Source organism: Microtus oregoni, unplaced genomic scaffold, assembly GCF_018167655.1.
Source record: "Microtus oregoni isolate MIOR12 unplaced genomic scaffold, Mior012 000128F_ref0000496, whole genome shotgun sequence".
NCBI lineage: Eukaryota > Metazoa > Chordata > Mammalia > Rodentia > Cricetidae > Microtus > Microtus oregoni.
In genome coordinates, this window is record NW_024544771.1 from 178,519 (window position 1) to 203,888 (window position 25,370).

The window sequence follows — 25,370 nt, forward strand, 5'->3', positions numbered from 1 at the left end:
CGACTAGACTTTGGGAGTTCAGCCCAGGGATTTGCTGTGGGTCTCTGCCTCTGCTTGCATCAGTTGCTGGATGGAGGATCTACGGTGATATTTAAGATAGTCATCAGTCTGACTACAGGACAAGGCCAGTTCAGGCATCCTCTCCACTATTGCTTAGTGTCTTAGATGGGGTCATCCATGCGGATGCCTGGGAATTTCTCTAAAGCCAGGTTTCTTGCCAGAATGCTTCTTTATTCTAATATTTTCTTTTCTTTTAATAGTTTTATTTAAGTATTGGATAAAAGAAACATTTCTCTAGAGTTTACGTCAACATTTTGTTGATCAAATACCCGTGCTGTGCAGCCGTGCACATGAGGATGATGCTATTTGGATTTAGTGGGTTATAAAAAAAAAAGGCAAACATGAGGTTGGGAGTTGGATATGTTGTGGGGTATGTGGGGAAAGTTGGAGTGGGGAGGGGTGGGTATGATTATATTTTATTGTATGCATATATAAAGTATTTTGAATTAGGAAAAATTATTTAAAAAACCCCCTCCATGTTGTGATTTGATACATTTTGCTGCCTCTTGTACTTCCTGTGAGTTGGGATTTTTCCAAAACTCATGTAGAAATATATGCATTTTCCAGGGGATCAGGGTTGCCAAGTGTGACCTTCAGGAGGGATTCATGCCATTCTTTGCAGACTGGGTAGGGTCTCCCAGGCGGGGCTCCTTACTCTCTGAGGACTGGGTTAGCTGCCACAGGAGTCGGATCCATTTTGTCTTCCGCATGCACCCACCAGCTCCTCTGCTTTTGCTGTGAGTTGAAGCTGTACAAAGACGTCACATGAGCTAAGGACAAGCTAGCACTAGGCTCTTAGACTTCTGGAACCATGAGGCCAACTAAACCCCTTCCTTCATAGATAGGCTGATGACAAATATTCTATTTTTTGCAACTCAACATGAACTAGAACCAGGAGGAATTTGTTTTCTGTTGAGAAGAGAGGACATACTTCATAGGTCACGATACTCACCAGGAGGTACATATTGTCTGCTCTGGTATGGCATTCTATCTATCTATCTATCTATCTATCTATCTATCTATCTATCTATCAATCATCTATCATCTATCTATCATCTATCTATCTATTTATCATCTATCTGTCATCTATCTATCTATCTATCATCTATCTATCTATCATCTATCTATCTATCTATCATCTATCTATCTATCTATCTATCTATCTATCATCTATCTATCTATCTATCTATCCTCCATCGCCTATATCTATCTTTTTATGTATTTTTAGTACTAGGGATCGAACCCGGGGTCTGGTGTGCTAGGCAAGCAGTCCACCACCTTTCTTTCTTTCGGGGGAGGGGGCAGGGTTTCTCAGTGTAGCCCAGGCTACCCTGGAACTCACTTTGTCACTCTGTAGACCAGGCTGGCCTACTCACAGAGATCCACCTGCTCCTGTTTTCTGAGAGCTTGCATTAAAGATACATGCCACCACTGCCCCTTGTAAATCCCATTTTATAAATGATGCTGAAACCCGCAAATACAACATCTTTCCATAATGATCTGCTTAGAGGACCCTGCTAAGTTTCTCACTTTGAATCTATTCTCCTGAAGGAATATTCTCTAAATCATGTTATGTATAAATAACAACAGTTTTATTACCTATTTTCCAGTTATTATTTATGCCTTTGTTCTCCTTGCCTTCATTTATGAATATGACTTCCAGTACAATATTTAGGAGCAGTGTGTTGTGGGAATCTGTCTCTTTTATTAAGTCAAGGAAAGTTTTCAGTAATTCACCAGTTATGTATGTTTTCTGTAGCTTTTCAAATATTCTTTATCAAATCAAGGAAATTTTAGCAAGAATTGGTGTTAATTAAAAAAATCTTCTAAAATTTTAAATTTAATCTCTTCATACTGGGTACTAAGTATTAAGTATATTTCCTGCCTCTGTTTAGATGGTCATATTTTTTCTTGTTTGTTCAATCAGTGTACCGAGTCGCATGAGAATGTAAGATAATAAATCAACTGTGAATTCCTAGGAAATGTGTAATTCATTTGTAATGTTGGATCCAACACTTTAATTAGATTTATTAGATTCAGTTTGCTAATATTTTGTTTGGTACTTTTGCAACTTTGCATAAATATATTGAGTGGTCAGGTCTTAATTAGATTTTAGAATGGTGATTGTTCCAGCTTCTTCAATTAAAACAGAAGCAAATCCACATTTCCATCTCACTAACGGAACAGACGCCCTCAATGCTCACAGAGTTACAGGGGTTTTGGAAGTTTGTACTAAGAATCTGGAACAAAGACCAGATTGCTCTTTATTACACACACACACACACACACACACACACACACACACACGGACACACACACGCATGCACGCACACACACATGCACACACACACACTCCAAAGGAATGTGACTAAAGTTAAGAAATTGGCTCTCAGCTGGGCCCGGTGGCGCACGCCTTTAATTCCAGCACTTGAGAAGCAGAGACAGAGGGATCCTGTGAGTTCAAGGCATCTGGTCTACAGAGTGAGTTCCAGGACAGTCAGGAACCCTTCTCTCTCGGAAAAAAAAAGAAAGAAAAAAGAAAAAGAAAAAAGAAAGAAAACAACAACAAAAAATTCACATTATTTTTCACATTTGAATTTTTTTTTAAAAAAATAAGAATTGTTTTATTTTCTGTGTATGAGATTTTTGCCTGCCTGTGTACATGACAACACATGTTGCCTGGTGCTTTCAGGGGTCATAAGACAGCAGCAGGTCCCTTGAAACTGGAGTTACAGTTAGAAGACACAGTGTGGGTGCTGGGAACCAAACCTGGGTCCTCTCCAAGAGCAACCAGCGCTCTTAACGCTTGAGCCACCTCTCCAGCACCCCACATTTGAATTTGCGTCCGTCTCCACATCCCATATTGAGAAATGATACACTTTTATTTTTCTCTTTTTTATTTGCCACTGTCTTAGCTCCTTTCCTGTCCCCTGACTGCTCTAACAGAAGTGACTTAATTGGGGGAAAGGTTCAGTTCTGCTCAGTCTCCCAAGGTTATGGTCCACTGGGGAAATCGTGGCCGTGGGAGCTTAGGGTAGCGGTAACATTGCTTCGGCAGTAAAGAAGAGATCAGCGAGGAGTCCAGACTGCAACTTGCTTCTCTTTCCCCACGGACACAGTCTGGGTTCCCAGAGAAGGGCGCCTTGTTTCCTCTGAGCATGTGACACTTTGAGAACCTTTTTTTTTTTTAAATAAGGTCTTAGTTACTTTATACAGGGCATTCTTTGCCCCAACTCTTTTGCTAACCCAGATTTTTCTAGAGTCTGACACTGGCGTGACTTAGGATTTCAGGGTGGCCTCTGAGGTTTCACTGTTGCTCCTCGGGTTTTTGTTTTGTTTTGTTCCCATACCAGATTTCTCACTCTTTGACACGTGATAATCAATTCAGCCCGAACCTGTAAAATTAAAAGAACTTATCTGAGTCCTATAAGTAGCAATCCAAGAAGCATAGGTCCAGGAGCCTTTGGATCCATGTTCTAGAGAAGACGGGGAAAGTAGGGATCTGTATGGGCAAGCAGCACTGACTATTGAATGCTGGGTAAGAACAGGATCCATGTAACCAATAGAAGACAAAGAATAAGAATCTGCATACTAGTAACATGTCCATAAAACCGAGTCTCTTGAAAAGCCACTGACTCTTTGATATCTACCCCAAATGGCAATTCTTCCATTCTTTCTTAAGAAATTAATCGTGGTCTTCTGTGTTCAATGATATCTTTCTTTCTTTTCTGTTTCTTTTCTCTCCTCCTCTTCTTCTTCTTCTTCTTCTTCTTCTTCTTCTTCTTCTTCTTCTTTTTTTTGAGACAGTGTTCTCTGTGTAGCCCTGGCTATCCTAGAGCTTACTCTGTAGACCAGGCTGGCCTTGAACTCAGAGATCCACCTGCCTCTGCCTCCTAAGTGCTGGAATTAAAGGTGTGTGCCACCACAGCTCGGCTGATATATTTCTATGACATTTACCCCACCCCATCTTTATTTATATATTTAAAAAAGAAAACAAATTATTTCCCTTCATTACACACACCAATCCAAATTCCCACTCCCTCCCTTCCTCTTACTCCATCCACATATCTCCCACCTTACCCCATCCATCCTCAGAGAGGTTAAGGCACATTGCTTTGGGGAAGGTCCATGGCCCTCTCTACTATATCTGGGTTGATCAAGGTATCCATCCAAAGAGAGTAGGGTCCCAAAAAGCCAGTACATGCAGTAGGGCCAGTGGTCCCGCAATCTGCCCCAGCCATACAACTGTCACCCACATTCAGAGGGACTAGTTTGATCCTATGCTTGTTCCTTCCCAGTTTAGCTGAAGTTGGTGAGCTCCCATTAGCTCAGGTAGACTGTTTCAGTGGGTGAACCCATCGTGATCTTGACCTCTTTGCTCATATTCTCATTCCTTCCACTCTTCAACTGGACTTTGGGAGCTCAGTCCAGTGCTCCGATGTGGGTCTCTGCCTCTGTTTCCATCAGTTGCTGGATGAAGGTTCTATGTTGACATTTAAGATATTCATCAGTCTGACTACAGGGCAAATTAAGATTGGGCTCTCTCTCCTCTATTGCTTAGGGTCTTAGCTGGGGTCATCCTTGTGAATTCCTGTATCTAGAGCCATGTTTCTTGTTAACCCCATAATGTCTCCCTCAATCAGGCTATCTCTTTCCTTGCCCTCATCTCTGTCCTTCCTTCATCTCGACTATCCCATTCTCTCAAGTTCTCCTCACCCCTCTCCTCCCCTAGCCTTCCCCTTCTCCCCTCCCTTCTCCATCCACCTCGTGCTCCCAATTTTGTCAGGCGATCTTGTCTATTTCGACTTTCCAGGTGGATCTATATATGTTTTTCTTAGAGTTCACTTTATTACTTAGCTTCTCTAGGATCATGAATTATAGGCTCAATGCCCTTTGTAGCTAGTATTCGCTTATGAGTGAGTACATACCATATTCATCTTTTTGGGTCTGGGTTACCTCAAAAAGATGCTCAATCATACTACAAGGGCATTTGTTCAACTATGTTCATAGCAGCATTATTTGTAATAGCCATAATCTAGAAGCAACCTAGATGGCCCACAACTGAAGAGTGGATAAAGAAAATGTGGCACATTTACACATTAGAGTACTATTCAGCAGTAAAAAATAACGACATCTTGAATTTTGCATACAAATGGTTGGAATTAGAAAACACTATCCTGAGTGAGTTACCCCATTTTTTAAAAATTACATTTGTAAGCACTCAGGAGGCAGAAGTGGGACCCCTGTGAGCTCCAGATCAGCTTGATCGACAGAGCGAGTTCCAGGACAGCCAGGTTTCTCAGAGAAACCCTGTCTCGAAAAACAAAAACAAAACAAAATGAAAATTATATTTTGTGTGTGTGTGTGTACATGTGTGCGTATGACATGGGGCCAGGGGTATGTGGAAGTAGAGGACAACCTGAAAGAGTCTTTTCATGTACCATACTGGTCATAGGGATTGAACATAGGTTGCCAAGGCTTGGCCACAGGTATCTTTAGTCACTGAGTCGTTTTGCTGGCTCCCACATGGCATCTTACCTGTTTGGTTGGCTATTTTCCTTATGAATGCAAGTCTCTAGAGTACAGGACTCATACACACAATAATCTAGGACTAATTTGTATGTGTGTAATCCATGTACAAATGCCCATGGCACGCGTGTGGAGGTGAAGACGACTTGTGGAAATTGCTTTTCTTCTTTTACTCTGTGGGCTCCAGAGACGGAACTCAGGTCATTAGGCTTGGTGTCAAACACCTGTGCCTACAGGGCAATCTTGCTGGTCCCTTAGTATACTTAATAAATTATTCACACGTAATTCGATGAGATGGTAACTAATAATATGGTTACAGATGACAACCGTGTTGATACCTGATATAAAATGTGTCACTATCCCATAGATAAGGTGAGAAGTGTTGTCCATAAAACCCCCAATCTAGAGCATAAACCTGACTTTGTTTCTTTTTGTGTGTTTCTCTAGATTTCGAAGAAACATGAAAAATTCCAGAAACATCAACTTACAGGTCAAAATGATTCTCTCCCTTACTGATCAGCTCAAGGCTGGTGACTGATCAACCATGGGCCATGCTTTCAAACTCTAGTCTTGAACAGCGGGTGGAAGAAAGTGGAAAAAGAGGGTGTTCCTGGAGAGTACCCCCATCTTTCTGACATCTTCACTTCCAAAGTCATGCAGACAGCTCCATAATTCCTACATTGTTTGCTTTCCTCATGCTTCTCTGTCCCATACATTTTCATGGCATGGGCAAAAATTAACTACCAAGAGTTTGGTGAGGGAGGTCCATCTCCTTATTTCGCTACCACGGATGTGGATGTGGGGTAGACATCTTTAAAGGAAAAGATGTATTGGGAACCTCTGTGTCCCTCACTACTGCATTCCGGGGTCACTTCTAGTACATGATGAAGACAGTATAGTTTGCTTGCAAAACAAAACTTGATAGCTGGGCCGTACCACTCATCAGTTTCACGATGTGACTTCATCTTTGCTCCCCTAATTGTTAGATGATGTCAATAGTCACTATGCTCATGGTCTCTTTACTCCTATTACAGTTTCACAGCTGAAAAAAGCTGGAATGATGAATATCATTGAAGCTGATCTAACATGGTAAGCAGAGTCTGTCTTCAGACTGTCCTATGACAAATACCATGATGGCTGGTTTCATGTCAACATGATCCAAACTGGCATCATTTTGGAAGAGATTGCCCTCTCTAGATTGCCCTGTGGACAAGCCTGTGCTGCTTTTTTAATTTTTTTTTTTTTATTTTTGGTTTTTCGAGACAGGGCTTCTCTGTGTAGCCCTGGCTATCCTAGAACTCACGCTGTAGACCAGACAGGCCTTGAACTCAGAGATCTACCTGCCTCTGCCTCCAAAGTGCTGGGATTACAGGTGTGTGCCACCACTGCCCAGCTACATTTTCTTAATTGATGATTGATATAGGAAGGTCCAGCTCACTGTGGGTGATGCCACCCATGGACTGGTGGTCTCAAGTAGCACAAGAAGGCAGGGTGAGCAAGCCATGAAAGCAATCCAGTAAGCAGGGTTCCTCCACGGCCTTTGCATCAGCTGCTGCCTCCTGGGTCCATCTTGCCCTGAGGTCCTACCATGACTTCCGTCAGCAATGGAGTGTAACCTGAGAACTGTAAGCTGAAACAAACCCTGTCCCCCTAAGTTTGTGGTCATCGTGTTTCAGTACAACAATGGAAATCCTAGCTGCAACACCATCTTAACCGTAGATGCTGTATGTAAAATCCTGGGACTTTTACTTCATTTACTGTGACAGCAATTGCCTCCTTCCTAAATTAACTTCCTATTCTTATTGGCTGGCTTACTGGTACTTTAATATCACTTCAATTCTACTGACATCCCCTTTTGTGTTCAGTGTTTCAGGACACTCTACTGGCTGGAGCCAGGAATATATATCCAGATCCATAGACAGGAGTTTTCAAAAGATCTTCCATCATTTGGAAAATGCAAGGTCAGGAAACAGAGTTTCTGGGTAGGGGAGAGAGAGAGGGAGTAAAAGGAGGGAGGTAAAAGAAAAGTGAGTTTGAGCAATGGAGAATAATTTTTTAAGCTTTATTTATTCCATGTTTTATATGGGTATTTTACTTGCATGTGTGTTTGTGCACCACATTCATGACTGATGCCCACAGAGGCCAGAAGAGGGCATTGGATCCCCTGGCACTGGAGTTACAAATGTTTGTAGACTACCATGTGGGTGTTGGTAAGCAAACTTGGGTCCTCTGGAAGAGCAGACACTACTCTTAACTGCTGAGCCATATCTCTAGGCCCCAAAGTGTGTGTGTGTGAGTGTGTGTGTGTGTGTGTGTGTACACATCACATTTATTTAGGTATTTATTTATTATTTTTGTGCATGTGTGCACATGTGTACCACATCATGTACATGGTGGTCAGAGGAGAAGCCACAGGAGTCAGTTCTTTCCTTCTAAGATGTGGGTCTTAGGGATCGAACACAGGTCTTCTTTCTTAATGGCAAGCACAGGTTGTGCGTGTGTGCATGTGTGTGTGTGCATGTATGTGTTTGCAAAACTTGGGTGTCATTCTGGGGAGCCATGCAGCTGGATTTTTGAGATAATTAGCCTTGGCTGTCCAGTGAGCCCCAGGGTATCCACTTTTCTCTGCTTCCCCAGCACTGGGGCACTGTGTCCCTTTCTTTTCATGTGGGTCCTGGGGATGGAACTCAGCTTCTCTCTTTGTACAGCATGTCCTTTCCTCACTGACTCACACATCTTGCTCTTGGTGGAGGGATTCTTTACATAAATAACTGATGTTTGTGAATGCAACCCGTCCTTTCATCTCTCCCTTAGACCAAAAATGTTTTGAACTTGAAACAACCACTCTCTCTCTTCTTACTAATTTTATGCCTACTGATCCCAAAGAAAATGAAAACATTTCTTTTTGTCAGGTCAACACTTACGAAAACCTTAAAAGAGCCCCAAGATTGGTCTTCCTCCGGCTCTGACATTGTGGGTACGACGGGAAACCGTTCTTCTGACTCCAGCATGTCTTCTGTATCATATAGTGACAGCTCGAACCCATCCCTTCCAGTCTTTCCTGGAAGAGCAACGCGGCAATTCCGGAGCCATAGCTTCCCTGCTCTCTCCCGAAAGGAACCGCCTGCTCCCAGGAGCCGGGGCTCATCCCTGCCTACTTTACAGAAGACAGATCTTAAGAAATCTCTTTTAAATGAGAGCCTAGTCCCCCTAGTATGGGCTCCACACCAGCTCTCTCCTATAGTCAGAGGAGAACTGGAAAGACACATATCACATAAGGTTTCGACTTTGCGGGCACAAGTGGTGCATCTGCCTGTGAAGAAATCCTGGGAAATACGTAACGAATTGATGAATGTACAAGGAGTCCCTGAACAAGGGCTCCCCAAAACTCAGTTACCTACACTCCTCCCTCAGAGGGCTGAGCAAAATACCAACAGTTCTCCAGATGCTCCATCGTTTCATGTCCATGTAAACATTGGGGTGAATTCTGAATTAAGCAGGACGGAAGTGTCACAGACGCTGACCTCAAACAAGCAGTTACAGTCTGCGAATGACCACCAGGTTCTTAGCTACAACCCTGTAGTTATATCAATGGGCACTCCAGCTCCCATTAACATAGTTCGGGAAGAAAACGCTTTAATAAAAAAGGATCCAAGGCATGTGTTAGAGCTGAATATAGATCAGAGGGTCCTCGGTCTTCCAGAACAAAGGATACAGCCACAAAGGGCACAAGTAACTGACGTGGAACTGACAGCCCAGGTACCACGCTCAGCCACGGACAGCATAAAGGTCACTCCAGTGGCACTGCTTCAGGTTATGGGCTTGATGGGAATGATCCCAGAATCACATGCGCAGGTGATAGACTGCGTGGGGTTTCCCCCGCAGCCACCAAATCAAGCAGAAACAGTGAATCTAACTCCTCAGCCATCAGATCAAGTAATTAAACCAAAAACAGTAAAAATTCAACAGTATTCAGCTACGGAATCAAAGAGTATGGCCTCAAGACAGAGTCCAGTCACAGATAATATGAAGGTAACTCCTGCGGAATTGCTTCGCATCATGGATTCTATGGGGATGATTAATGAATTATACCCACATGTCATAAAACCAGCAGAAATAGCCCCAAAGCCACAATACCAAGTCATGGAATCTGCAAAGGTGGATATACTGCATGGCCACCAAGAAATACCACCAGAAGATAAGAGTCTAGGGCTACAGCAATCAGTTCTGGGAACTGTGGAAGTGATCCCCCAGCCTCAGCATAAAGTCATGGGAACACCGAACACGACCTTGGGCCCACAGAATCAAGCCACAGAACACATTGGGATTGCTCCCGGTCCAATACATGAAAATATATTGGAAATTAGCTCAAGTGCACTTCCTAAAGCCATTGATTATACAAAAGCAACCCCAGTGGCACAACAAACCATGGATTTCATGCAGAAAATTCCACCAGGAGAGCCACACATTACAGAACCTAGGGCTTTGATCCAAACTGAAAATTTGACCACACTGCCAGCCCAGCCAGACGTTCTGACTTCTACTGTCCCAAGAGGAGCAGCAGAATCTCGAGGCATACCTCCACAGCTACCGTCTACAGTCCTAGCGTCATCAGGAGTGATTCTGCTACCATCAGGTCAATCCCTGCATGCTCTAAAGGTGACCCCGATAGTACAGGCGCCACCTGGGGTGGGAATGATCCCACCACTCCAAGTTGTAGAGCCTCCTGGTTTGACTGCACAGCCAGTGGCTCAAGTCAAAGAACCTCTGGACTTGCCTTCTGGGTTCCAGGTTCAAGCTGGAGACTCTGTGGGGATGACTCCACAACATCAAGGCGCAGAGGGTGTGTCATCGACTCCAGGACTGTCTCAGCAGGTCATGGACCCTTCAAAGTTTACCCCACGGCACCAAGACTTAGACTATTCTGAAGTGAGCCCAAGGCAAAGTCACAAAATCCCAGAAAGTGGTGGGACCTCTGACACCCAGCCCCAAATGAAGAATTCTGTAGAGATGACAGAGGTACATAATCAAATAGTGGAACCTGTGAGAACAATCACAGCACCACTAGATCAAGGTACAATACCCCTAGGAAGGAGCCAAAAACATCACGTTACAGAAGCGGAAGTGGTGCCAGTTACACCACTACTTCAGGAAATGAAACATTTGGGGGAAAACTCAATCCCACAGCCTAAGGTTATGGATTCAACGAATTTATCCCCAGAATTACAGAACGTAAAATCTGAGCACCTAATCCCAGATCCAAGATTGCAAAATATGAAATCTGTGGACATAGCCATGGCTTTAGTCCCAGAAAAAGTAAAATATGGACCACCGACCTCAAGAGCGGTATCTACAGATTTGACCCTAGAATTGCATCAGCTGATTAAGCAGTTTGAGGAATTAACCCACAGGCCACAGTTGCAAAGTGAGGAATCTGTGCCATCAGCCCCTGAATCTCAACTTCAAGATGTGAAATCTGGCCAAGTGATAGTTGAAGCACAACTCCAAAACATACAGTCTGCTTGGCTGGCCCCAGGTCCACAGGTGCAAAGTGATAAATCAGTACATTTGACCCCTGGTTCACAGACTCAAGGCATGCAAAGGGTTGTTCATTCAGCCCTATCGCAGGAGTTACAAGGAGATACAAAAATGGTGGAGTTGGCTCCAAGACCATCACTTGAAGATAAGAAATCTGTGAACTTAACCCGAAAACCATATTCACAAAGCACCAGCTTTGAGAAGACAGCCCATGTACCATTGCTCGAAGATAGAAAGATTCTGTTGGTAGAAGGTAGGAGTTTAATTCCTGAGGCACTGGTGGAAAGTGTGAATCTTAGTGAATTGGTCCCAAGCACACACCTTTGTGCGGTAAAATCCTTAGAAGTGAACCCCGACCCAAGTTATCATTTCCTGGAACCTGCAGAATTGGCCCTACGGCATCAAGCCCCAGAAGAAAGAGTGGGCTCTGACATTTGTCATCAGGTGGAAGAATCTGTTGAGCTGACACAATCATCATTAGGAATGAGGCTGACGCCACTGCGCCAAACCTCAGACTCTATGGAGATGTACTCACCACCACTCCAAGAAACTCTTGAAACTAGGAACCAGGTTGTAAAAGAGATGGAAGAGACTCCAGAATCACAAAACGCAATTAAAGATGCTCTGGATTTGCTACCAGAATCAGAAGTGCAGAATATGAACTCAGTGGTGATGGCCCCAGAACCACATCCCTACTCAGATGGGAAGTTTCTACATGGGACTCTAGAATCGTGTTCAGAAATAACTCTAAGACCAGAATACAAAGACAGAGAGACTATCAGATTAACATTACCTAAAGTTGATGATACTCAGGGGGCCATGATAGAACCATATTCAGAAATGGAATCTCTGGAGTTGGGTCTAGAACCAGGAGTGCAAGGTGAGAAATCGGAGTCCTTGGCTCAACATTTGCAATCTGGGGAAGTAATTGGTAAACCACCTGTACTAGCTGTAGAGACTATCACACTAACTACAGGACCCAAACCACACATTAAACATGTGATCCCAGGGCCCCAGCTCAAAGTCAAACTTAGGCAAATGGATACAGAATCACAGTTGCAAAATGAAGACTCTATAAATGTAACACGACAGTCATCTCTAGGAGAGGTAGGTCCTGAAAAGACAAAGCCAGAGTCAGGGCCACAAAGTCCATCCCCGAAGGAACTGATTGAGGAGACACAGCCCCCGAAAGTGAAATCTGTGCATTTAAATCTAGGACCACAGCAGCTAAGTATCAAATCTGGGTTGATTCCAGGGCCACAACTGCAAAGTGTCAGATTTCCAAAGTTCTACCAAGGGGGAAAACGAGGAAATGTCATCTCAGGCCCCCCACGTTATGGTGTGAAATCTGATGAGGCACGATCACGTTCCCCAGTACCAGAAATCAGATCATCAGATTATATCCCGGGGCCAAATCTTCCAGAAGCAAAACTGCAACATGTGAAGCCTGTGGAAGTAAATGTAGGACCATGCTTGCAAGCTGTGAAATTCTCTGATCTGACCCCTGAGCCCAAGCACCAAGGTTTCAGATGTACACAGGTCATACCAGGTATTCACTTTCAAGATAGGAAGTCTCAGGGACTTTTGCCAGAACCCTTTTTGCCATTAAGCCAAGAGCCACAGGTTGAAGATAGGAAACTTGTTCTACCTATGGAAGTATCAGAGTTTCATAGCAGGAAACACACAATACCAGCCTCTGAACTACAATATCCAAGCGTGATATCTGAGGAGGTAAACCCGGAACTGCGGCAACAAGATACCAAAGTGTCTGAGTTCGCTTCTAGGCTAAGACCTCAAGGGGTAAAATTTGGGGAGCAAACTGCAGGACCGTTGTTTCACGGTATGCATTCTATCACTCCAGAGTTGGGGATACATAATCCAAAGCTAGCGAAGATGACCCCAGAGCTCAACGATACAAAGCAGGTGAGTTTTAACTCGTGGCCGTGCCTGCAAAATGTCAATTTTTTTGATGGAACATCAGGAACTCAATCTCAAGGTGTGACGACTTCAGAGTTACACTCGGGGCCACAGTTGGAGTGTGTAAAAATGTTTGAGTTTACCACACAGCCAGGGAGGCAAGGGATGAAGCCAAAGTTAATAATACAGGAGACGCTGTTTGAAGACAGGGCATATGTCACAAGGAATCAAGCACCAAGCTTTGAAGATGAGATGTCTTATAAACTACCTTCTGGGCCACAGATACCAATGGCAGAATCAGTGAGATTGACTCCTGGGATACAGCTAGCAAGTGTAGACCATTCTGAGTTGGTTGGAAGACCAGAGGCACAAGGTATAGAATCTTCTGAATCGATCCCTGGGCAGCATTTGGGACATATAAAATGTGTGGAGAAGGTCACAGCATCAAAGCAGGAAGAGTTAACACCAGGGCCACATTTGGGAGATGTGAAATCTATGGAGTTAAGGTCAAAGTCAGAGAGGGAAAATGTCAAAGCTATACTGTTAACCCCAGGGAAACAAGCAGGAGATAAAGAACCTGAGGAGCTGCCCCTGGGTCCCAACTTGAAAGGTTTAAAATCTGAGTTACTACCTTCAAGACCACAGTTAGAGGATAGGAGATCTGCGGTCTTAACTCTAGGACAATGTCCAGAGAGGATAAAATCTACAGTGGTCTCCCCATGTAGCTCCCAGTCAGATGGTACAAAAACTGTGAAGTTGATTCCAGGTTCAACAATTCAAGATTTGAAGACTGTGGGGCTGGCCCGTGATACACATGTGCAAGATCTAAATGCCATGGGTTTGAAACTTGAACCAAAGCAAGAAGAGAGTCCTGTGACTTTTGTACCAGGTAAACAGTTTCAAGATGAGTTTATGGAGGTGTTGCAAGTGCCTCAACTACAAGGTCTAAAACCCAAGGAACTGACTGCACAGTCACAAATGCGGGGTAGGAAACATGTGATTATCTCATGTTTGAAGCCACAAAGTCTAAAACCTGTGAATATAGCCAAAACACAAGGAATCCCAGGAGTAAAACTTGTGAATTTAGTCTCAACACAACCGTGTCGAGGGATGGCGCCTACGGATTTAACTCTCAAGCCTGGACAGGATGACCAGATAACTGTAAGATCACCCGAGTGGAAAGGTGGGGTTTTAGACCAGCTGAGCAAGCATTTTGAGTCAGAAAATGTGTTATCCATGAAGTCAGGTCAAGAAGCCAAACCTGCAGATAAAAAACCCAAAGAGATCAAATTTAAAGTACAATTTAAAGATACACCATCATTTGAATCGACTCCTAAACCAGTTGTTCACAGTGTAAAACCTGAAGAGGCCCAAGATGAACCCCAGGTGCCAAGTATGAAACCATGCCAGGTGACTCCAGGGCCACAGGAGCACCAGGTGAAAGTCTCAGAGCCAATGTTAGAGCCACCATTTCAAGATGTGAAAACCATGGTGCTCACAGAGCCACACACTGGAAGTACAAAATCCGTCCGATGGATACCAATATCTGAGTTTCAAAGTGAGAAATGGGTAGGGTCAGACTTGAGGTTGCAATCTCAAAGTGCCAAACCTACAGAATTGAAGCCGTCTACAGAATGGAGGGGTGTGAGGCCCTCTGAATTGACTGTCAGGTCTAAAATAGTTCAAGAAGAAAAATCTGTAGGGTTGCATCTTGAGCCACAGTCACAGCAAGTAAAAACCTCTCCGTTAGCACTAGGGCTTCAGAAAACAAAAACTTTGAACTTAACATCAGAGCCACAACCTCAAGGAATCAAAACTGTGGATCAAAACAAAGATCCACCAGTTGGAAGGGTAAGATCCATTGAGTGGATACCAGGACCTGAGTTCCACAGCATGAAGTGTTTAGGGTTAAATTATGGGTCACAATCTCAAGGTGTCAAATCTACAGAACAAAAAATGTCTATACAGTTGGGAGGTGTGAAGCCATCAGAGACGACTGTAAGGCCAAAACTTCAAGAAGAAAAATCTGTGGGTTTTAACCTTGAATCACAAGTAAACTATACGAAGACACCTGAGTTGTCCCCAGAACCAGAGATACAGAAAGGAGAAAACGTCACATCCAATTCAGAACCACAGCCTCAGGGGATCAAAACTGTGGATCAAAACCAAGATCCATCAGTTGTAAGTGTTAGATCCGTTCAGTGGATACCAGGACCTGAGTTCCACAGCGTGAAGTATTTAGGGTTAAATCGTGGGTCACAATCTCAAGGTGTCAAATCTACAGAACAGAAACCATCCATACAGCTGGGAGGTGTGAAGCGACCTGAAACGACTGTAAGGCCAAAACTTCAAGGGAATAAATCTGCAGATTTTAACCTTGAGCCAAAAGTACAGCACATAAAAACCCCTGGGGCATCCCCAAAACCAGAGTTACAAGAAGGGGAAAACTCAGAGCCACAGTCTGAGTGTGTAAAAAGTGTGGCCTTACACGACGGATCAGAGCCACAGTCTGATTGTGTAAAAAGTGTGGCATTACATCACAGATCAGAGCCACAGGCTGAGTGTGTAAAAAGTGTGGCATTTCACAACGGATCAGAGCCACAGGCTGAGTGTGTAAAAAGTGTGGCATTACACCACGGATCAGAGCCACAGGCTGAGTGTGTAAAAAGTGTGGCATTACACGACGGATCAGAGCCAAAGGTTAAGTGTGTAAAAAGTGTGGCATTACACCACAGATCAGAGCCACAGGCTGAGAGTGTAAAAAGTGTGGCATTACACCACAGATCAGAGCCACAGGCTGAGAGTGTAAAAAGTGTGGCATTACACCACAGATCAGAGCCAAAGGCTAAGTGTGTAAAAAGTGTGGCATTACACCATGGATTACAGCTTGAAAATACAAAATCTGTTCAGTGGATCCCAGCATCTGGCTATCAAGCTAAGAAATCTATGCTGAATCTTAGGTTACAATCTGAAGATGTCACAGCTAAAGAGTTAAACCCTTTGGCACAACTAAAGAATGTGAAGACTTCTAATGAGTTGATTACAGGGCTGAAGTTACAAAGTAAACAACCTACAGGGTCAACGCCGGAACAACAGTCTCGTGGGTTCAAAACTATTGATTTTAAATCGGAGCGCCAGTTTAGAAGTATGAAAGCATGTGACCCAAACGTAAGGTCAAAGATTAACAATATAAAATTCACATTTGAACCCAGGTTTCCCTTAGAAGTCACAGGCTCTCCTGGATTGAACCCTGGAATGCAGCCACAAGAAGTGACCTTAGGGTCACCCCCAGGAACACAACCTCAATCTGTGACATCTTTAGTGTTTAAACAAGAGTCACAGGCCTCAGAAGCGAACTATGGGGTATTAAGCCAAAGGGCACAACCACAAAGCAGTATGGAGTTAAAAAGTGCAAAATCTTTTGAGTTAGCACTTCAGACAAAGCCTTGGGATATAAAATCTGAGATCAACTCTGGGCCCCAGTGGCAAAGTGCAGAATGTTCTGACTTGACACCTGAAACAGAGTCCCAAAATATGAAATGTATCACGTCAAGTCAAGGTAAGCCATTTGCCAATCAAAGTGTCCAGCTAGACTGTAAACATGGGTCACAGTGGCAAGGTATAAAATCCAATCCAGGTCTGAGGACAAAGTCCCAAGAAATGGAAATGGAAGACTGTGAATCAGGCCCACAGTTACAAGATCTGAAATCTTCAAGGACAATCATGGGTATAAAGGTCCAAGATGTCATATCTATGGGCTTTACTCCTGGACCACAATTACAAGGTATGCCATCTGAAATCCTTACAGAGAAGAGGGTTCATGGTGTGAAACTGGTAGAAAGCAAACCTAGTTCAAAGTTACAAGGTAAGAAACCTGATTTCACCCCAAGGAAGATGTTTTTAGGCACAAAATCAGTAGAGCTGGACTCAGTGTCCCCTTTACAAGATTTGAAATATGCTGAGCAGATCTTGGGTATGAAACTTCAAGATGTGAACTCTATGGAACATCATGTTACAAGTATAAAATCTCCCGAGCTGGTAACACAGATAAAATCCCAAGGCATAAAAGCAATGGACTTTAATTCAGGATCACAGCCACAAAATAAAAAGCCATCTGAGTTGGCTCATGGGAAAAAGCTCCAAAGTATGGAATCTTTGATAGTGGAGTCAAAGTCCCCAAATGGGGAATCTGTGGAGTTAAACTTGTGTGTAAATTCTTCCATATGCACCCCGGAGCCAAGTCCTCCGTGTGTGAATTCTTCCGTATGCACCCCAGAGCCAAGTCCTCCGTGTGTAAATTCTTCCATATGCACCCCAGAGCCAAGTCCTCCGTGTATGAATTCCACTGAGTGCAATTCTAAAGCACATTTTCAAAATGTGAATTCTTCTGCATGCATTCCAAGCCAAAACCCTCAGTGTGAACATTCTAATAGGAATAATCTTGGGCCACTTCTTCAAGGAATGCATTCTGGTACAACATTTCCAGCAGCACAAATGATGTGTGTAAATTCTGTTTGGTGCAGTGTCCAAACACATTTGCAAAATGTGAATTCTTCTGCATGTCCTCGAAGACAAGAATCACAGTCTGCAAATTCTATGGGCTACAACCCTGGGCCACATTTAGAAGCTCCTAAACATCAAGGTATGAAGTTTCCTGAGTTGAACCCAGGGACAGGAATTCAAAGAGAGATGCCTATAACGGTTAACCCAGGACAGCACTTGCAAGATTTAAGGCTTGAATTAACTCCAGGGTCAAATATTGCAGGTATAGCACCTGCAGAATACAACCCTGGGCCACAGGAACAATGTATGAATTTTTCTGAATTGAATCCAGGATTAGAATTACAACGCATAAATTTAGCGAAGCTTGGTTCAGGGCCACAGTTGCAAAACATAGAGTCCTTTGCATGGACCCCTGGATCAGAATCTCAGTATACAAGACCTGTTCTATTGAGCCCCGGACCCCCTTTTCAAGGTGTGAAGCCATCTAACTTATCGGTAGGGGCAAAGTTTCAAGAGATCCCATTTTTGAAGAAGCAATTTGGGTCACGGCAGCAAACTGCACAACCCATGTTGACTCCGAAGCCTCAGTCAACTGGTGTGGACTCTGTGGAAGTTTTACCAACACCACTGCCTGAAGATAAAATGTTTCCAGAGATGAGCAAACAACCATTGCTGTTCCTGCCACAAAGTGGAAACTCTGTGGGCTTATCACCAAGTCCATTCCTTCAAAATGTGACATTTGGGAACCAAATTCCCCAAACAAATGATCAAATCACAGAACCCTCTAAGGTGGCAGGCAGACCAGCACACCACCTGGTGGACTATGCAGAGATGAACACGAAGATCAGGTACCAAGCCCCTAAATTGGTAAATTATATTCCGCTGCCCGTTTATCAAGAAGATGCGGGATCTTCAGAAATGATGAAAGGGTTGGGACACAAAAGCACAGAAACAACAGAGAAATCTATGAGGTTGACCTCCAAGCCAACGGATACAGTCATAGAATCATTGGGGATGCCGCAGCAGCCAGAGCTTCAAGTGCCAGGATTTGCTGATCTGACTCCAACACTAAGTGATCAAAAAGGTTCAAATGCCTCAGAACTGACCCCACAAAAAAACTACCAGAGCCTAGAAACCCTGGAGTTGCTTTCTTGTTCGTGGCCTCAAGTGAAAGATTTCGTGCAGTCACAGACCCAACCAGCCACAGGATCTAAGAGAATGACCCTCGACCTCAAGAATCATGCCACAGAAATGACGGGGCTAACTTGTAAGATAAGACAAGGGAAAGAATTTCTTAGAGTGTCTTCAACGCCAGTAAACAGAGAGAATGAATGTGTTGAAAAATCTCCACGGCCATATCCTCAAGACTTAGAACCTGTGATGGGGAGCTCCGAGAAAAGATCCCCAAGGGAACAATCTGTAGCCTCGTCACCAAGGCCATTCTATCATGTTCCAGATTCTGCTCCGGGGATAACACCAGGACCTCAGATTCCCGAATCTGTAGGTTTGATCTCTAAGCCATGGCTGCAAAGGGAAGAATTCCTAGAGTTGGCCGCCAAGCCAACCAATCAAGTTGTGGGAAATACAGCCTCTGTAGAGCTCCCGTTTGAGGAATGTCAGACAGAAGAGGTAGGAAGTGGTCTACCAACGCCCCAGAAGACAAGCATTGAAAAAGTGAACGCCACTCCAATAGAATCACTGGATCAGATTATAAACTTTGTAACGGTCAGCCCAAAGCCACTCAATCAAATGACAGAACCTGCAAAGACACAGCTTCAAGTTCCTCAAGTCTCTAAATCTCTGACAGTGATTCCTGGACCACCACTTCAAGTTATAGAGTCAGTGATGATACCGGAGCCGACCTCTCAAGGGTCAAAATATGTTGATTTGACTCCCAAACTGCATGATATGATAGTTTCAGAGTTTGCTCCAAGACTTTGGCTACAAAATGTTCAAACTAAGAAATTAATTGCAGAGCCAACACATCAGATTTTAGAAATGATAGAATTACCAGGCTTTCAAGTGATAAAGACAATATTGCATCCCAAGCCCCTGCTTCTGATTGCGAGATCCGAAGAGCTGGCGCCGGGACCAAGTCCTCAGGCTGTAGAACCAATAGGAGTTGCCACAAGATCAAGAATTCAAGTAAAGGATCCTTTGAACTTGCTCCCAAGACCACATCTTCAAGACAAGATAAAACCTATAGAACGAACTCTAAGGGCAAATATTCAAGAAAATTTTCCAGAATTAATCTTACAGCAAACATCTCCACTTGAGGAACCTCCAGTATTAACTCACAAGCAAAGGCTTCAGGCTGGAAAATCTGTAGGACTCAAAAGAGAATCTCCTAAAGTACTGGAAATGGATCTGAATCAAGGACGGGCGTTTCAGAACAGAGATTCAGAAATGATAACATCAGAAAAGTTACAAGCAGAGAATTACTTCTCTAGGTTCCTAAGCAGCCCTCCGATCCCATTCATTTCAAGCTCTGTCAAAACAAGCGAATTAGGGCCCCTTCAGGGTTCTGGAATGCCGGAAGTGTCAAGAGCCCGGACTATGAAGAACTTTAATGTTGGCATTTTGCAGTCTCCAGAGTCCTATACAGACACTATTAGGATACGGTCACCAGCTCTTCCCTTGGTCCTTCCTTCTGATAAAACAGGGAACTCTGTGGGATCCCTATATCCTGAGATCTGGGATATGGATTTCATAACTAAGGAATCAACCGAAAAGAAGCAAATGGAAGAATTTGGGAATACACTGCAGAGCTATTCTCCGTATCCACTGAGATTACTACCCTCGGAGTTTCAGGCAGGATTAGGAGCTCGAAGAAACTCTATTCGTTCTTTCCTGGGCAGACAACTGAACATCTGGGAAAGCCATGTCTGTAGGCAGCGACTACCCAGGAAGTACCTCTCCAATATGCTGATGCTGGGGAATGTTCTGGGAACCACTATGGAAAGAAAGCTTTGTTCTCAACCGTTTTTAACAGAAGGAGCCACTATGGGTATCTGCCAATCGATTCAGAATTTATTTGGGGTTCCAGCTGAATTGATGGAATTTTCCCAGAGCCTACTAGAGAGGGGCCCAAGGACAATTTCACAGACGTCAGTGGTCAAAAACTATATTCAGAGACATATCTTAGGCCATGGTCACGAGAAAAGAATACCCTTAAAGATGTGGACACGTGGATCCACATCCTCCATAATACAGCAGTACTCTGGGACTAGATTGGGACTAAAGAAAACGAACTCAAAACTCAGTGATATATTCCAGGAAGTCACTCAGCACGTGCCTGTCTCATGTACAGGGGCCCAGTTTCTTGCCTTAGGGAAGCCAGAGTCTCCTTTCAGGATACTTTACAGTAGGGAAGATCCTGTTTCCAGGGAGCCGAGTAATATCTCCCAGAGCGATTCACAAACAGGAACTTCCGAGACTCACCACTCCTTCGAGTCAAGTTATTTTTCCCAGACCAATACCGAGCTCTCAGAAGAGCTTAAAGATCTAAAGCTAAAGATAGCAGCAAAACTCTTACGGAGTCAGATACCCTACAACGTCCGTCCACCCTCAGAGTCGGGTCTTGTCCAGAAATACCCCATCTGCTTGCAGTGCGGCCTATTTTCAGAATGTGGATGTGGTCATAAGTCCCAGTCTGCTTACATTCTCGTCTACCCACAGACCCACCTTATAAAAACCCCTGAAGGCCGTGGTGAGATCCAGACGCATCTTGGTTTTAGGTTGTACATTAGAAAAAGACCTCAAGTCTCAAAGGATTGTGGGAGAAACAGAGCAGACACATCGAAGAACCCTTCCTCATCATCACACAGAAAAGCTAAAATCTATACTCCAGCTTCCAAGAGTCCAACTTCTACAAGAGATTTCCAGTCCAGATCTTCCCAGTCTCCGGCTTCTGTACCAGTTCACAGGAGGCAAAAGCAATGGGGCAGCCATGGTGTGGCAGGGAAGACAAAAGCCAAAGACTCTGGGCATTATGAATTCTGTGAGGTTCTCTCCGCGTCAGAGAGTGACTCTGAAAGTAACCAGCATGAAAAATGGGCTAAGTCAAGACTCAGTAAGACCTCAGACTTAAAATATCCAATGAAGAAAATCACCAAGGAACTTAAAAAGCAAAACATAAAGCTCTACAAAAACAGTAGACCCACAGAAGAGTGTCCTTCTGGAACACTGACAGATCCATCAAGAAGCAAGAGTATCAAAACCACTCAAACCAGCACTGTTTCTTCAAAGAGACAACCGAAGAAATCCTCCCAGCCCAGGTTCATCCAGCGGCTTTCTCAGGGCCTAAAGCAGGCATTCCAAAGAGCACATAGAGCTATGGCTATCACCAGACAGAAGCCTGAGGACAGGGCTAGTCCAGACAATTTGTGGTCAAGCAAAAACTTGTACCCCGAAGAAAAAGACGAGGATGATTGTTTAACAGATGGCAGAGGGGCCAGCACTCCTGTTATCAAGCAAAAGTTCATGGGTTCCACCCCTAAGAAAGAAGACAGATTGCAGGAAACATGTGACCAAGCTCAACAATCAAAACAAGTGAGCTCTCTCCAACCCAGACCTTTGGAATTGGCGAAGAACATTGTTTCTGAGAGGAATGTCATTATCCTAGCTACTCCAATCCTACAGCCTTTGAGTAGAGTTCTAAATGTCAACAGCAGAACAAAGAAAAACTATGAATTCTTCAGTCCAGAGTCTAAGAACTGTTCTAAAGTAGGAGCCAAATTTCAGGTCCAAGAGACACTCGTGCCTGACTCCCTTCTGAAGAGAACCATGCAGAGTCACTTCAAACACGAGCAAGAACAACACAGGACCTATCACAGCCTGTCTGAGAGATCTCTTCGAACACACCACAGTCCTCAGAGAAAGCCTAGGAGTCCCTCTGACAGAACCCTTAGCAGCCTCTCAGTGAGGGGATGTCGCAGTCCCTCCCAGAGGAAGGATGGCAGTCCCTCTAGAAGAACCCCTCAGAGTATCTCTGACAGGAGCCCACCCAGGCTCTCTAAGGGGAGAGGTCGCAGTCCCTCAGGGAGGAGCCAACCCAGCCCTTCTGGGAGAAGGCCTCGCAGTTCCTCAGGGAGGAGCCCTCGTAGTAGTACCCCTAGTAGCCCTCGAGAGAGAAGGGGACGTAATCCCTCCCCCAAGGGTTGGCTTGGTCTTTATGGGAGGAACCAACACAGTCCCCCTTATCAGAGATGCTGCAGCCCCTCCAAAAGGAGCCATCTCAGTCCCATCCAGAGGACATGGGCCAGTCCTTCAGAATGGAGCCATAGTACTCTCTCTGAGATACCCCCTTCCAGATGCTCTGGCAGGACAAGGCAAAGTTCTTCTGAAAGAGGCTACCGCAGTCCCTCTAGGTCCAGGCTCCACAGGCCTTCTTCCGGACTCCACTGCAGCCATTCTCAGAGAACTCACTACAGCCCCTCTGACAGCAGAAGCAGTCATTCTGAGAGGAGCCGACACTTAGAGAGGAACCAGCAAGGTCACCATGCGAGACCCCATCACAGCCCCAAGGGGAGGCTCCGGCACAGTTCCCCTAAGGAGAGACCCAGACATAGCTGGTCTAAAGAGTTCCTGCAAATCTTCACCTAGCTGCCCCTTCCTGCTCAGCCACTGCCTGCACCCTCAGCAATCAAAGAACTATCTAGGAGGGGAGTGAGAATGGGTCCGTAATTTAAGATCAATAAAGGTGTAATAATTGAACTCTCTTTGCAGCCATAAGATCACTTGTGGGGTGGGTGGGACTGGATGTGCAAACGCCCGGAGCTGAAGGGTTGGGGTTCACAAGGACCCCTGAAATCTTCAGGCTTCGCCCACTTGCTCCAAGGAGGTTCTGATCCTCCTGCCTCCACCTCCCAAATGCTAAAATTATAGGCATGTGCTATAATGTCTGGCATATGTGGTGCCGGGGATCAAAGCTGGGCGTCATGCGTGCTAGGCAAGCCCCAGCCCTCTAGAATTAAAATGGTCTTAAAAATTATTTTAGTTATTTGTGTGTATGTATTACGTGTGTGTGGATGCAGGCATGCCTGTGTTATGCTGTGCCTGTGGAGTTGATTCTGTCCATCTACTGTGGGTCCTGGGGACTGAACGCTCATCAGTAGTAGACTTCTGCAGCAAGACCTTTTAACCACTGAGACATCTTGCCGGTCCTATATTGATGGTTTTAAAAAATATTTATTTTATGTGTATGGGTATTTTGTCTGCATATATGTCTATGTTCCATGTGGTCTGTACACCACATGCATGCCTGGTGTTCCCCAAGGCTAGAAGAGGGCATTGGATCCCATGGACTGGAGTTACAGAAGACTGTAAGTTTCTAGGTGGGTCCTGGGAATTGAATCCTGGACCTCTGGTAGAGCAAGCAGTGCTCTTAACTGATGAGCCATCTCTCTAGCCCCTTAGTTAAAAAAAAAAAAATAGGTCAAATGTCATGGCACAGGTTTTTAACCTAAGCACTGGGGAATCTGAGCAGATCACTGAGTTTGAGGTCAACTTGGTCTACACTGTGTGTCTCCACTGTGTGATGGGCAGATTTTGAAGGACATGGCTAACATCAGTAAGGCTAGGGAAAGAGGCTTTTGTACGACTGAGGTGGGAGATGCTGGCGGTCTGGACTGGTGGTCTTATGGCCAGGCAGATATCAGACTGGGAATACGTGTGAAGACTAAGACCTGGGCTGGGATGTAACCCAGCTGGTAGAGCACTCTAGTGTTCGCTAAGCTCTGGGTTCATCTCCACCACTGAATAAACTGGCGAGGCAGTGCAAGCCTGCAATCTCAGCACTGAGAGGAAGTGGCAGGAGGATCAGAACTCCAAGGTCACCCTTGGCTATATATGAAATTTGAGGCCAGCCTGGGCTACACAAGACTTTGCTTAAAAACAAAATCTGAAAAAAACAAGACAAAAACAAAATTGGGGCGGGAAGGATGGTTTAGCAGTTAAGAGCATTTGTTGCTCTTGTAGAGGACCTGAGTTTGGTTCCCAGCACATACAAGGTGGCTCACAACCACCTGTAACTCCAGTTTCAGGGGATCTGATACCCTCTTCGGACCTCCATACATGGGTACCTATGTAAGCAAAACAGTCATATACGTAAAAATAAAATATACCTTAAAAGGTAAAAAGTAGACAGACAGAGAGGTAGATAAGTAGATAGATAGATAGACAGACAGACACACAGGCAGACGAGATAGAGTCCTGAGAACTTGCGGACAGCTTACATGGGGTAAAGGGAGGAGGGGTATATATGAAAAAGCTCAAGCTGCTTCCCAGAAACAGCTGACATTACTAAGCCCTTACATCTAAGCCTTTTGCAGATTTTCTTGTTCTTCACCACCATTACCATCGCCACTCTCCTTTATAATACTATGTGGTAAATACTGTCATCAGTGCCCCCATTTTATATGAAGAAAACCAAATCCCAGGGTTGGAAAGGGTGAATGACCTAAGTTTATACAAGATGAAAAGTTGAACCAATGTTTGAACTCAAGGAATTTGAGGTCGCAAATGTGTTCATTACCTCTGTGCCACACCCAGGAAAGACACAGAGGTATGTTAAAAAGACTTGGGCAGGCTGCAGAGATGGCTTAGTGGTTAAGAGTGTGTACTGCTCTTGCAGAGGACCTGAGTTCAATTCCCAGTATCTACATATGAAGGTTCATAACCGCCTGAAGCTCTCGCTCCAGGGGATCCTACACCTCTGGCCTCTGCAGGGACCATCATTCATGTGGACATACCCACACATGGACCCTCACATAGACACATTGTGGCAGTGTGGATGGGACTGCCTCCCACTGGCTCAGATGTCT

The 25,370-nt window shown here is 44.5% G+C and overlaps 1 pseudogene; it reads right to left on the reverse strand.

The window, feature by feature from the left end:
• Positions 1-3,254: 3,254 nt before the first annotated feature.
• LOC121444493 overlaps positions 3,255-25,370 on the reverse strand; it is a 41,609-nt pseudogene continuing 19,493 nt past the window's right edge.